General features: G+C 42.1%; 1 protein-coding gene across 3 annotated transcripts in view; it reads right to left on the reverse strand.

The window, feature by feature from the left end:
- Positions 1-15541, reverse strand: part of FRMD4A (FERM domain containing 4A) — a 357683-nt gene that overhangs the window by 331040 nt on the left and 11102 nt on the right. The window contains exon 1 of one of the 3 annotated variants that reach the window (XM_039730877.1): positions 14201-14217. The exons of the other annotated variants lie outside the window; for them this stretch is intronic. The gene's annotated coding sequence lies outside the window, so the exon portion shown is untranslated. Of the gene's footprint in view, positions 1-14200; positions 14218-15541 lie in introns of those variants that run through there. 3 annotated transcript variants of the gene reach the window in all.

The following is a 15541-nucleotide window of genomic DNA, read 5'->3' on the forward strand; positions in this document are numbered from 1 at the left end:
ATAAGCACTTAGTTCCATAAGTAACAAGGTCAAAAGTCTTGTCAGGTGCATATCAAGAGAGTTGCATAAGATCCAAAGTACTTATGCTGCAGTATGGTAGCTGAGGACATGAATTAAATCCTTGAAGGGGAAAAATTACACTTTGAAATTGCAGCAATGATATACTCAAGCTGTCTATAAATTAAGACACTTTCTCACAACTCACAAACAGAACAAATCTTTTAACAAGTGTTAAAAATTAATAAGGAGAGGAAAGAAGGAGATCAAAGCTAAGGTAGATGCTTCGGAAAACTGTCAAGGCATTGACAGAAGAAATCTTTCAGCTTTAGTTCATAAGAAGAGACCAGAAAAGCATTTCCCCTTTGGTGGAATGAAATGGCTTTAAATCAAATGGAAGAGAATCTGAAATGAAATGTGTATAAGGAAAGTAGTCTTTTAGTTCTCCTTCTGGGGAAACCTTGCTTGACCTGAAATCAAAAGTTGTAAACTGATGATTCACTTTCTCACCCAAACTCACAGAGTCATAGAATGGTTGGGTTGGAAGGAATGTTAAAGACCATCTACTTCCAAGCCCCCTGCTATGGTCAGGGCCACCTTCCACTAGACCAGGTTGTTTAAAGTCCCATCCCACTTGGCCTCAAACTTTCTGGGATGGGACATCTGCAACTGCTCTGGGAAACCTCTTCCAGTGTTTCACCACAGTGAATAAATTCTTCCTGATATCCAATTCAAACCTGTCTTCTTTCAGCTTAAAGCCATTCTGCCTTGTCCTATCACTGCATACCTTTGTGAACAGCCCAGATTTCCTGTAGACCACCTTTAGATGCTGGAAGGTGCTCCAGGTTCTCCCCAGACCTTTATTTTCTCTAGGCTGAACAGCCCCAGCTGTCTGAGTCTTTCCTCAATATATTCTTTAAACCAAGATGCACCCACTTCCCTGCAGAACATACAGAACACACACATCTGCAGAATTATCCCACCAGGATCCCATGGTTTTGGTAAGAAGCTGTTCTACCTGCAGGTCCCACCTTCCAGGCTCTTCAAAGCAGATTTTCACCATGTTTATTGCTAAATAATCTTTGTGGCATGGACTGGCCATGTGCTTGTTGTTACTTATCTTGATTTATTTGGCTCATGACATGGTTGGGTGATGGGTGCCATGAGCCATCTCCTAACATCCCACCCCTATTGCTGGAAAAAAGTTCCCTTCATGGCACTTTTAAAGAGAGTGGCTCAGCTCAAAAATTCTTGGAGACAAGGAATGGCCATGGCCACAGAGTACTTTGAATGGTCTTCCGAAGTGCAGTGAGGAAGAGGGAGGAATCCTTCACACCTTCACACTCATCTCCAACAACCGTCAGAAATACAAGTATGTGCAAAAAACCCTTGACATTGCAACTCCATGTCATGTAACACCAAACACAGGGAGACATCTTGGTGACAGCTGTGGAGACTTCAGAGATTGTATCTTGCTCAGACAGGGATTACACAGAGCTCAAACACAATCACAGTCCCACAAATTCCAGATGTTTGGTGTCAGTCTGAGCTTCAGTAAAAGTGCCTAAGGTGCCAGTCTAAGGTAGCCAGCTGTGCTCACAGTGTAGCTGGAGAGACTCAGATGTCCCCATTGGGAAATTTGTCCCATTTTGAGATAAATGTCTAAAGCAGTGAATCAGTCTCCCTCTCTCACTCTCCCCCTCCCATAGGCAGAATCCCCCACCAAACTGAAGTTTTAACTGCAGAGAGCCTGACACTGGAAGAGAGGTATCTCACCTCACACAAATTGCTTGCCCAAGGTCACATAAGCAGCTCATTGCAAAGACCCAAAATTCGAGTTTAGCTCAGGCACTTCTTCATCACTGTTCCCTGGCAACAAGATAGGACCCAGAGCTTGCATTTCCCCCTGCAGCCTGTGCATGCACAGCTAGCAGAGACCCACGCAGCCTGTGACAAGCCTTGCAGTACACAGACAAGCCAGAGAAAGATAAGGGCAGGTCACAGAACATATCTATAATTGCTTCAAGGGAAAAAGAAAAAAGTACAAAAAGAAAAAAAAGTTGGTTCATCTAAATCTTTCACAGCTGTCAGTACAGCAGCTAGATTTTATTTTAGGTCCATCCTGCCAACAAGTATCATTTTGATTTCTGTGAGCAGAATGAAGATAATTAAGCTTCCAAAAAGCCAGAATTTGATAAAAATAGCCAGCTTTACTTAGCAGCATACAGTATTTTAAAAGAAATTCTTCAGCTTCCATCTTCCAGCCAAAGGGCACTTTTTCCATTTTTTCTACCTGAGTTACTGGCTTTTCTCTATTTTGAGATCACTAGAGAAAAGTGAAAACAGGCAGCTAAGGGTTGTCCAACACCTTTCAAGACGTACTGAGGACGTAAGAGTTACTGTCTCCATGCAAGTATCAGAATATACTGCAGTGCCCGTGTCTCTCGGACAGTTTGACACACTCCAGTTCCACTGAACCACTTCTGATTTACACCAGCACTAAAAAGGGAGGGGGAGAGGGAAGTCAGACATCATGAATCTTTTCCCTGAATGACATTTTGAAGGGCTCGTACATCACTTTGAAACTGAGGTCTAGAATCACAATACAGATGACCTGAAGAATGGCTTATATGCCCCAAAGCCTCTTTTCCTTCCCTCAGATATCATTTGCTGTAGTAGAAGACATTAACTCTTCCTGCAAAGCTGGTATCAATGGACTCACAAAGGCATTCAGAAGCCAAAGTGCCATTGACTGTAAGGCTAACACCTCCAGGATATTTACTTAATACAGTCGACTAATGTCAAAGGGACAATATTTCCATGAGTTATACAGTGATTTAACAGCCTGTTTTTCTTTGAGCTACAAGGGAATAAAGTTTCTAAATCATTTGTGAAAGCATCAGCCTTTTTAGTTTATTATTTATACTGCATAAAAGAAGCAAGTTGGCAGTCCATGATCTGACCCTGCAAAGACACAGCTGTGAGCAGGAAGAGTGATGTCCATTGTCACCCACCCTGTGGCTCTGCCAGGGTCCCTGAGCAAGGGACAAGACAAAGCTGTGTTTTACTCAGCGCAGGACATCTCCAATTCCCATTGTGTTGGAGGCAGAGTAATAAAACAGGTGTAATTCCTGCTTGCCTTAGCATATTGTTTTTCATACTCTATCAGGTTTTCTGCCCATTTGCCACACACACCTTCCCTGCAGCTGAGTGCTCACACTGAGCAGAAAGTGAAGGCAACACCTCAGCTAAGTGGATTCTCCAGACCTCCACTTCCCAGCTTGAGACACTTGTGTGAGTCTCACTGGGCTGAAGCAAAGGTGTTGAGCATCCCACTCAGAATCACACTCAGCAGCACTGTTTGACCTCAGCTTTGAATATGCTTTGGGGCAGAATTCAAAGCCTTCTTTAGGCTGAGTCTTTGGCATCCAGACAGGTCATATGGATACTATTATGGAAAGCCAGAAATATGCAGAACCTCTTTCAACAGAACACAATATAAAGCAGTGAAGTAATAATGTCCCATTTTAATGAGTTAATGGTGGAAAAGGAGCTTCCAGTCTGGTAATCTTATCAATGACAGGATCTATGTCACCTAGGATTACAATCCACAGCAAAGGGCTGAGCATCCAAGCAAATTCTCTGAGATTTCCATCATGGCCTTTGAAGTCTAGTCAACAGAGTTTAGGGTTCAACTCATCTAGTCAAACCTTGGCTGCACTGATGAGAGTCTCTATTTGAATAGCTCTATTTCCATTAGAAAGGAATCCTAGGCTTAGATTTATATTCTATCAGCACTGCAGTGTTTCAGACAATTCCCAACCAAGTGTTCCAAACAGGTAAAGATTGATTTATTACTGTGTAAAGAAAAGAATCAGACTTATCCAGCTAGAGTAGCCCAGTATACTATCAAGGTGAGGAAAATATAAGTCCTCAACCACAGCAGACCTCAACTACATAAGCACAAATGGCTTAAATGCCAGGAAAATCCACCAGCTCACAAACACCACACCATGACCACCAGACAGCACAGCAATATATTCCCACACAAGCACTGAAACTTGTGGGGTTGAAATGAGGCTGGAAGTATCCATTATCCCTGACTCAGACAGGAGGCTGACACACTATACCTGACCAGATGTCATATGCACACTCAGGGGTTTTATCAAGTGATGGTGATAAAACCACTGATCTGCTGGTGACAACTTTATTGGTCCTTTAAATTGCATTAGCCATTACCCTACTGAAACATAAAAGCTAATAGTTTCAGCTCCAACACAACACAGCATGATATGGTAATTCAGAGACTGAAAGCATAACTAATTATAGACTGAATTTTGCAGCAGATACATTGGCTTGAGACCATATTTCAAGGCAGGTGTGGGCAGTTACAAAATACTTCCAGAAATCTGAACAAAGACTTTTGCAGAGGATTATAAAACTAAGTCTTTGAAGAGCAGAAGTAGCATGTTAGCTGTGTCCTGTCCTCAAACCATATTACTACCTTGTCACTTACTTAGCAATGGATTAAAGTGCTTTGTCCTGGAATCCTATTAGTGGCTCACACCAAGGCAACACAAATTCTGTGTCTTGGAGGTGCAGTGGTGCAGCTCTGTCCTACTTGTAGCATTGGCAGAGGTGGCAGGAGAAAATGTTTTAAAAACTACAATGAAGTTAGATCAGCTCAGCCCAATTTTTAAAGCACGTGGCATGCCACATATTTTCCTGCCAAGTTTTCTTGTTACTAATAACCTCTGTTTTCAAAGCCAATAAGCACACACACATCTGAAAGTGTCAATAATGCCAGGAGAGAGCAGTGAGGGTAACTTGTTCACCAAGGCTGGGTTGTGTCTTTGGATACAAGCTCCATCCATTCTCCCCAGAGATAGGTTAGCATTCAGCTGCCCTGCTCTAGTGGGGGACTAAGCCTTAGCAACATCACTCCATCCACTGCCTTTTCTCTTAGATGTAAATTGCTTCATTTTCCCCCCCATTTCATAATTTCCAACACCACTCACTCCTACACAGAGTAGAATGAGAAAACACTGGAAAAGCTGTCTTGATTCCCTAAGTCTAACCTGTGGCAGACCCCCCTGTGTGGTTGCACAGAACCAGGATACAATCTTGTCCTGAGTTATACAAGGATTTGGTGATGTGCATCAATACTGATCTGTCAGAATGGTTCTGGTGTCTTGCCCTGCCCAAGAAGGCAGACTTAAGCCTCAGTCCAGACTGCAAGGCAAGGCTGGCACAGAAATGCATCTATAGAACCACCAGTGCCTGGGCAAATGTAAATTAGAGCCAGTTAACTCACCCTGTAAGATACCCTCAAAGCTTGTGGGTTTATGGTTAAGAGCAAGTCTGAGGTTCCTCAGCTTCCCTTTGACCAGCCAATAACTCTCTGAACACAGCCATGTGCCCACACACAGGGATGTAGATCCATTTGAGCTGCCCTTTACAACTTTACAGCTGCTCCTCCAGAGATGCAGAGGTGGCCTTCTGGTCCTGGGTCACAACCACCTGACAAAAGTGAATGGAGACCTTGGATACCTTAAGGCATCTCAAGTGGATCTGGACTGCTCACTCCCACTCACTGCACATCAATCACACCATCAGTGGGGTCCAGTTCTTCCTACAGAAGTTACCTCCTGTTTGGAGCTTCTCTGAGCTCCACTGTCTAAATCCCCACTGCTGGTGGTAACAACGCTGGGCTGCACATGCAGGTATCCTGATGGAGTGTCTGGAGCTGTGGGCTGCCTCTTAGGAGACATGGGTCCCAGCCTCAGTGACTTAAAGGGATCTTTGACAACTGATCTTTCAATTCTCTTTAAATTTTTGTATTTTACAGAAGCAGATGTACTTTGAGGTTTGCCTAACATGCAGTAATTTTACACTGTCTTTAAATAAAATTAAATCTAATGCAAACCAGAGGTGTGTCCAGATGGTCCAAGATGTTTTTGCTTACAGAACTGTCCAAATCAATCCATACATTGCAGCTGCTGCACAGCAAGTGCCTCTGCAGTGGGCTGGCAGCTCACCTGACCCTGCACATCCAAATCAGGCCCTTCTTCCAAGGATGCCTCTAGAGGAATAGAAGGGTGAAGTCCTTCATATCTCAGCATGTCAATTCCTCCAAAACAGGGTAAACATTTTCCTCTACTAAAGAAAGACAGGACCTTTCCTATGGCAAAGTGGTGCATCTTGGTGGCTGTCACTAGAAGATGCATCTTACCAAGGTTGCCTATGAATCCTAACTCCTTTGAGAGTTTCTGCTTAAAAACCCTGCTGAAAATTACTGAAGAAATGTTATTCTGCATTCCTTGTTTGCACTGCTGGTATTATTTCTCTGATTCATATCTGTCAAGATAGATTAAAAAAAAAAAAAAGCCCCCAAGATTCATATCAATTCTGATGGTGTTTTCTATCTGCAGACACTCTGATTACTATTTAATTTTAGCCAGAAAATAGTTTATACAGTACCTTTCTCAGTATCATTGTGTAAGAGTCAAAGCAGACAATCTTTTGTAACTTGGCTGTCTGCCACGACAACTTTCCCAATCCAGTTTCCATTTATTAATATTTATTGTTGCAGTTTTTTAGCCTTTTCACAGCAAAATATAGTGTTACAAAGAGATTGAAAGTGTCATAGGAGACAAAGGCAACATTATGAAGTGCAAAACGTCTCTAAATTTCCAAGCAGAATTCTGTTTTGTACACAGCACAAAACTGATGTAGTTGCATTTCTCAAATAATAGCATCAGTACTTAAAGTCCCAAGTGTCATCTTTTTATTTCAGCTGTAGAATATTGTTTGCAGAGGTTCTAAAGAAGTCTATCTGGGAATAAACTTTTCCTCTGTTTGCCTGATTATATAAACTTCAAATAGGCTGGACCTAGCTGAATCATCAAGATCTGCTGATCAGTCTTGTTGAGTTTTTTCTCTACTTTTTAAAATTCACATTTTTTATCTCAATGAAATTTCTTCTCTTCGTAACTATTCACTGAGCCATCATCTTTGTATGCAAGTACCCACACACCAGACTAGCCAGGTTCCTTGTAAACCAGAGACATGATGAAGTCTGAGGACACATTTTGGTTAGATGACAGCTTTATGACCAGTAAATAATGGAGTTACCAATCAGACACTCAGTTGCCTAAATTATTCATAAGGGCAAACTGCATTGGTGTACTGATGCTGAGCCTTGTGCTCCAGGAAGAAATGCTAGAAGTGAGACATTTCTGCAAGTGCAGCTTGTGTTTCTGTGGCATCATACCTCTACAAAAACCTGTCAGGAAGAGATCAGGAACCGAACCTGGACAATCACCAAGGCTGGACCCATCTCTTTGGGATTTAACCCAGATCCCTACATTCCCTTTATGGTGAATGAAAGGGAAGTGGATACCTCAAAGCCACAATCTGTCCAGTTTCAGTTACTTTCTCCAAAACAGTTCAGTGCCCTGGACATAGCAATTTTCCTTTTATGGCTTTCTCTGGAAAGCAGATGACCAGACCAGGTTAATTCAACCCTGTGAACAACTTCCCTACATAGAGTCAAGTGATGTCTCATTGTCAGAAAAAGTAATTGAAGGGAAAAAAAATCCCTTTTGGTTTTTTTCCCCCTTGTAACAACTTTTGAGATGATTTTTCAGTGTCAGGGGCTTGGCATCTTGTCTTGCATGCTCATAGTGTGTCTGGTTGCAAGGATGGGTAGCAAAGGTAATTCACACCATAAATTTATAGGTGGAAAACTTGCTCCAAGAATGAGTTTTTTGGAGGTGGGCAATGGCTGTGCTGATCTTGTAACATGAATAAATTATAAAAATCTGTGAGAACTGTGCAGTAAAATTCAGGACAGGAGTTCATGACTAAATGTGCATGTTTATTGTTTACTCTAAGTTATAATTCTGTTTAAAAATTAAAGCCTATCTCATTAGCTGGTAAATCACATTTCATTTCCACCTAATTTATGAGTCCTGAGGTGTTTGGACAGGGCTTAATGTGACCAAAAAAAATGCAGTATGCAACATCCTTTCATTTGCTTTTGGTGTGGTACATGAAATAGTCTCTTTATTTTAGAAAGCCTTTTCTTTGTGAATCAACATCATTAGCAATCAAAGAAACAGCTATGAGCATTAAATGCAAATGTTTGAACTTCTATAATTTGCATATCATTAATAAGCAGGCTGGCAGTGTATGGTCATAAAGTTGACTTTGAAAGTTCCCACTGCTGTTATAGACTGAGTCATGGTAGCAACAGTGAGAGCCTCAATTCCAACTAATTAATGGTTTTAGGGAGCCAGGAGTCCCATCTCCCATGGTGAGTGGCAGCCTGGGGCTCACTCATTGTGGAATGAACCTTGCTCACACAAGTCTTCCTTGGTAAGGAGGCAGAGTTTGAATCTAGCCCAGCAAGATCTCCCTTTTTTTGGCTTTATGTTCATCTTTGTCCATGGGTCAGTTAACCTTTATTTCTCCTCTTTCTCATTATTGAATAAGTGGTCTGCCAAAACACCTGGCAAACTGGAGATGGCAAAGTGGTCCTGCAAAAAGGACATTGAGCCCTTTTACAAAATCATGAATATTCTAAGAAGTAAAGGCGACTGCCCAAGGGCATACAGAAAATACATGCAAGTATTTGAAAGGAAGTCCTCAAAATTCAAGTCTAGTATCCAGAAGCTTAAAAAACAAGGAGTAAGATTGGGGAGCTGTCATTGAATTATTGGTATATTGCCTTGGGGAAGCCAAAGTAAAATACCTCAAAGAATGCAGAGACAGTGGCAAAAAAAATCAAGCATCAGATCAAATAAAGCTGGTTACCTTGGCTAGTCAGGTTTCCTATGTGTGAGCTTCATGATCTGGATGGTTATTTTCATCATCTCAGTGAGTTGCAATAATCAGCAGCCTGATACGAACTCAACTGACACCTGGGAAAAATAACTCTGATCTCTTTGATTAAAAATAACCATTAACGCAGCAGTGAAAGGCTTTAGCAGGTGGGAAGGGCTGGTGACCCAGAGAGCACAGAGGAGAAGGCCAAGGGGGAAAAAGGCAGAGCAGCCTCTCCCTGCTCTCCCAGCTGGTGCAGCAGGGACACGGCTGCGCTCGCAGGCAAGCGCAATAGCTCTGCCAAATATTGCAATCCATAGCTCACTGACCCCAAATGATTACTGCACTCCTCTCATGCATTCAGTAATTTTCTCTCCTGATTCAGCGGGATTCAAGTGGGCAACCTGAAAGAAACTAAACTCTTTAGCCCTGCTGGAAAAAATGAGTAAAAAGGTGTAATCACAGCCCCCTGTGTCCCCTCTGTGTTTTTTAAGGTCATGTTGGAGAATTTGTTTTAAAACCTCCTTCAGATCTAGCCACAAGTGTATCCATATCACTGGTGCATTGTGAAATGGCCTCATCATTATGAGAGGAATTTTGAGAGAGTATCCAAACAAACCTGCAGACTTGTGCCCTAGCTCAGAAAGGTGCTGAGGGACAGGCTGAGCCCTTGGGTGCTCCCACAACCTGCAGAAGCCCTAAAATCTCTGCTGCAGTCAAGCAATTATTACGACATTAAAACAAAGACTTTTCTTCAAAGAAAATTAACCCACAAAAGAACCATGAGTCACAGGAATCTGCACAGGCAAAATTTTGCTGTGTTAAAGCAAAATTGTCTCTTATTCTATGACCCATGTCCTTGTAAGAAGTTCCTCTCCAGGTCTCTTGTAGACTCCCAAAATTTATTACTTGATTTGATTTATTTCAATCAATAAATTGTTCTTAACTGACGGGTTTTCTCACTTTTACCCTTCCAGTTATCTCTCCAGTCCCACTAGGAGGAAGTGAATGAGTGAGGTTGAGTTGTTGGCTGGGGTTAAACCATGACAGTCCTCTAGGCTTGCTGGTCTTCCCATCTGTTCCAGCATGATCCCCCAGGTACTGTTCAGCTGGCAGCCTACAACCACCACCATCCTCAAGCCAGCCCCTCAGCTTAGCCCAAGGCCAGAAAGCAACAGTGAACAGATTTTTAATTGTTCAAATATTCACTGCATGAAGCAAAGCTGTATATAAATATTTCAGAGAGGCAGTTTTCCAGTATGTTGCTACTCTTCACTGAATCTGCTCTGTCCAGAAGGTGTCACCTGTGCTGGCCACTAGAAATTATGGAAATAGTAGTGGTCTCTTCCTGACGCAAGGTTGATGGTTTATTTGCAGTTTAATATTATCTCCTGTTTTTACTGCAGGCAGCAGCATTCTCTGTTGTTGAAATTGCAAACCAGGAGTTTTAACTCTGTTCAGCTACACAAACATGCACATGTTCTTCCAGTAGTCAGCAACAAAAGCAAAACAAGATCAACTTCTATGAGCATCAAACATTGCCTGCATACCCAAGGTACATAAAGATGTTTGGCACAATTCAAAAATTTATAGCAACCCTTCTAGTGTGAGATGCATCACAGTAAAATCTTCATTTGACTAAGTGTTTGATATCCTTATGCAGCCATTACTGCTAACAGGATTCATAAGTCACATTCCTTTAACGTATGCAACTTTAAAGGGGACCATTCACTTCATATTTAAGTCTCCCATAAATTTCCCCAGAGGAAAACCTGCAATGGAGCAGCCACCCTTACCAGCCAAGGGAGACAAATGTCCAATTTGCAGTGATCTAAAAGATTTGGAATCAAGGGTGAAATGGAAATAATAATTTTTTGCTGTGTTTGCAAAGTTTCTGTTAGAATAAAGTTCCTGCCTCTAACAAGAGCCCATGTGTGCAAACAGAACTCAGGGGGGTAACACAGAGGTGCATAATTGTGGGTGAGGGAATAAGGTTTAGATTATTCCAGCTGATTATTGGGATGTGGAAGGGAGAAAGCAGTGAATTCCTAGCAGGAGGAGTAAATTCACCTAACACTGTCAGTGATGCACAGTGATCCTGTGCTAAAAACTTGGGAATACCTTCAAATATGACATTTCTGGGTTTTTCTGATAGTTGCACGGATGGTGCAATGGGGAATGATAAGACCACCTTAACTGTTGGATTTGAAGCAGCTGAGGTTACTGTTCTTCAGCTGACACCCAGGAGTTAGATTTCATCTGCTGCAAAGCAAAGGAAAATCAATTCACACAGACTGTCAAAGAAGAGCATTGAGAGCAGAAGGGGAGCATCCACACAGCCAGAGACTGCATCTCAGCTGGGTTGAAGGCAACACCTAACTGGCCTGATCCCTTGGATGGCAAAGATCATCCCACAGAATCCCATTCCAATTCCCTGCAAGCTTAATTTTCAGCTACAGTTATCTTGACTACTGTCCTGTGAAGGATTTTCTCCCCCACAAGTAGAAGAGATTATTTTTAAGGAAGACAGGAACCAGCTAGGACAAGTGAGCCATCGATTTCTACTTCTCACCAAAGCCCTTCAAACTCCCGAGGGAAAACCCTGATGGGAAACCTTCCCCAAAAGTTGGGAACAGAATATTAATGTGTAAAAGTGAAAATAAAATTTGTTTCAGCTGTGGCCTGTGTCTTGAGACATGTTGCATTAGGTTTTAGATGAGAATATTGACAAAACCCAACATAACCCAAAGAGGGATTTAAAGATCTAATAGCACCTCTCTTGTACTCACCAATTTAGATCTCAGTACAGCTTGTACTTGATGCTTACCAGCAGGACACCTTCAGATAATTTGATTCTGGCAATAAGACAGCCCTTTTTCTAATCACAGCAGACTCCCCCAGCAGATGTTGTGCTCCGGGAGCCCTCGCTGCGGTTTCTTACGGTGTGGTGCCTCTGTACACACTGCAGCTCCTCTCTGCCATGCACAGCTCCACAGGAGAAAAATTAACACACTTTATGCGAAGCTTTGAACGCGTCTCTGAGGGGAAGCTGCCTCCTTATTTAGACTGACAGGAGCAGAATTGAATTGAACTGTAGAAGAAGAGGTCTGGAGGAGAGAAAATTTGTTTCTTCCCACAAGGAGGTCCTTCCAGCCCACTGCCTGGGGGAACCAGGCACTAGACCCCTAGGGTGGCTAACATATTTTTGGAGGTCCAATGGGAATCACAAGATGCAGCTGGTTAGCACACAAAATAGACTCAGCAGTGCTGCAGAGGGCCAAAAAAACTTTAAAGGCTTCTGATGAATCTGTGTTGTCACTTGCATGTGATGTCTTCAGAAGAATGAGGTGTCACCAGAGCTGCTGATGGGAGCTGCTCTTTGGAGAGATGGTAGAGTGCCATTAACCTGCCAAACATCTCCCCACTCACTGCTTTATGTGAGATTTTGCCCCAGAAATCACCATCACTGGCTCTCCTAAGCCTGTAGGGATGTGAGCTCCCAGGAGCCCCATACCAAGGTGTCCCAGAGCACATCCCCCTCTCCTGCCAGGACCCCAAGGAAAGCAAGGATCCAAAAGGCAAATCTTTCTGCTTTCCCTAAGTCACCTGGTTTGGGAAGCACCCAGCTGGGTGACAGGATTCCTGTGCTCTACACCCCTGCTCCAAGGATGAGTTCTCCACTTTTCCTGCCACCTGTCCTATACAAATATAAATGTGCTGCAGGAGCTGCAACCAGCACCCCCCTGAATTCCCACTGCCAAATGAGTACTGCAGCTCTCCCCACTGCTATAGTCTCTTTGTCCTTCATGCTACTGAAAATAAAGCAATTCTGCATATTCAAGTAAGTTTTAGGAATGGCAAACCTGATAAGTAACCAGTGAATTTTGATCTTTTGATCTTAATAAAAGCTTACATTTTCGTTGGAGTTTCATTTTGAAGCATGTGAATTAAACGGTGATAGAATACTCATTTTGTTGACACTTTGTGTTAACAGGACCTGAGCACTTCATCCAGCCAGTGACTAACATGCAGAACCAATTCCTCTATGGCTGATTTATTTATATGTAGTACAGTGCAATTAAGAGAGTAAGCCACACTTCATCCAAGAGGGTAGCAGCACGATAGTGGTATTGCTGAGCTAGCACAGGGACGTGCTCAAGCTACTGTTCACAAGATCTGGGATCCCAGTTTCATGCTGACTCTGTATCTCTGCAAGTTTCAGCTCTGTTTAATCACAGTCCAGTCCACTCTGCATACCCTTCTCTACCATAATGTCTCCTAATTTCTTGTGAGCTTGACCTAAGCACTGCCCTACATCAGTTGTGAGCCTGCAACCTCCCCTTCAGGAGTGACCTTCTCAATAGCTATTAAACAAACCTGAAGATGAATCTTTGTGCAATAAACATAGACAAAAGCTTGGTACACTAATGAGAGAAAGATACTGGAAATAAAATTTTAAAATAAAATAAAATATAGTCCTCAAGACCACAAGAGCAACAGTCTGAAACATCTTCCCTTCACATCTTGTCATCTCTCCATGATGAAGAGTGCAGTTAGACCTCAACAAGAAGAAACATGGGTAAATTACCCATACATTGCGCTGTAGCTGGATTTCTGTTTGTGTTTATCCCAGAGCATCCATCAGGGCTGTGGCTAAAGGACTTGTGGAAAAAAGCGGTTCCTCTCCCTCCTGCAAATGTTCGACAGCATAACATAGTCAGATTCTCCTGCATTGTCTCTCTGTTTCTCTTTAACTTGGTGGATTCCTGGAGACAGCAAGCGAGATGTGGAAGAAAACCTAAAGAGAACCAGCCTGATCTGCAGTGCATTGCACCTCATTTGCTTGGATTTGACTCCACCTCCCCTCCCCAATCCTCTGCATCCCCTGTGCTTTCCTTCTGCTGCACCCTCAGCCCCTGGCTGGGTCCTTTGCTCAGGCTGCCACAGGAGTGACCCACTGTAACCATCAGCATGACGTCCTTTATCTGCACAGCTACCACCAGAGACACTGAAACATGAGAGCAAATGTTCAGCCTTGGGAAAACACAAGGGATCCTTCTGGGTTACACTGAGTAATCAGCCACCAGCCAAAGCCTCACCAAAAGGGAACAGGATGCACCAAAATGGGCCCTGGTTTCTCTGGGTGACCAGAGAGCTGACTCTTCCTGGGAGCCAGGCATGGGCTTAAGAAAAGATCACTCAAAATGTCACTTGCACCAAAGCCAGATTCAGGTTCTATATCACCAATTTTTCTTTCCTTTGAAGCCAAATGCAAAGCCCTGGGCAATCATTGCCACTTCATAGTGAGTTTAACTAATGTGATTAAAAGCCAGTATTGTCAAAAAGAAGGGCAGCAATATAAAATAGAGCCACTAACCTCCTGCCACTGAGGTGACTGGCCACATTTTGCTTTTATTTCAGTGTGAACAGATTCAGGTCTAGAGTATCCTCAGAAAAACCTTAGAAACCAGTTATAGGGTAAAATTAACACTTGCTGATTGATCAAGATTTTAGTGATTGAATTTTGAACTGGAGAGACAGTGCATATTAAAAAAAAAAAAAAAAAAAAAAAAAAAAAAAAAAAAAAAAGAAAGAAAAAGTAGCATATCTCTCTTTTCCCATATGCTCAGAATTCACTGCTGTGGTTTCTATCTCTGTTTTTTATTAAGTAGTCTTTGCCCTAGAGAAAATAGTTCTTTTGATGTTACAGTTGACCTTTTGGTTTTACTCTACATAAATTTTTTCCCCTGAAGAAGGTTTCTATCTCTGAAAAAAAAAAAAAGAGGGGAAAATAAAACAACTCTGTTTTTTTTTTTATTCCTAGCTACAACTTGCATTTGAATCAGTGTACAAAGGTAACCAGATTTTGCCTCAGCATTTTACATTTTCCCAACGAGCTCTCCAATATTAAAACAGGATCCTATGGGAATAATCCACTCCTTTTGAAAACTTGTTTTTTACTTACTCACTAGATTTCTGTAAGATTTTAGTGTAGCTATCTACAAATTATCTTTTAATGAATCCATCTCATGAGTATTGAGGATGGTAGTGATATTTCTGTCAGGAACACGTGAGGAGGAAAATTCTCACATGGGTATTCAGGATCATACTGTATAAACAATTACAGCATTCAATGTCTGCAGAAAATCAAGAGGCAAATCAGCAGTGAATATCAATTATACATCTGCTGCATCACAGAGGCAGATGGCACTTTAATTGTACATCCGAAACATTATGGACAATTTTCCCCAACCCAACCTCGTTGAAATAGTGGCTTTAGCACCTAAAAATATCAAGACAGGGTATGTGTGCAATGACTCATCTAAGAACTCATTTCAGTTTGAAGATAAATATTCCACCAGTAAACCAATAACAATCTTCAAGATGCATAGCTCATGTACTGTCTTGATCTAGGTACAAACTTTTATTGATGAAAAGCAATGGGGCGACTGAACAGCTCACACCACTCAGCTCAGAGTGTGAAATTGTCAAGGAGTTTGAAGATCAATGAGACAAATTCTTTTGATTGCATCTGTAGAAATTGGAAATGTCATGGAGATAAGTAGAATAATATGGATTTACGCTCTCTTCCCAGCATGAACCTAAGAGAAGAGAGCTCAAATCGTTCTCCCTCAGACACGAATGGTTTTGTGCAGTGAGGGAAGTTTTATAGAACTTAAACAGACTCAACTACAGCTACTGACCATGGAAAATCAAT

The sequence above is a fragment of the Passer montanus genome, unplaced genomic scaffold, assembly GCF_014805655.1.
Source record: "Passer montanus isolate IOZ18808 unplaced genomic scaffold, ASM1480565v1 scaffold74, whole genome shotgun sequence".
NCBI lineage: Eukaryota > Metazoa > Chordata > Aves > Passeriformes > Passeridae > Passer > Passer montanus.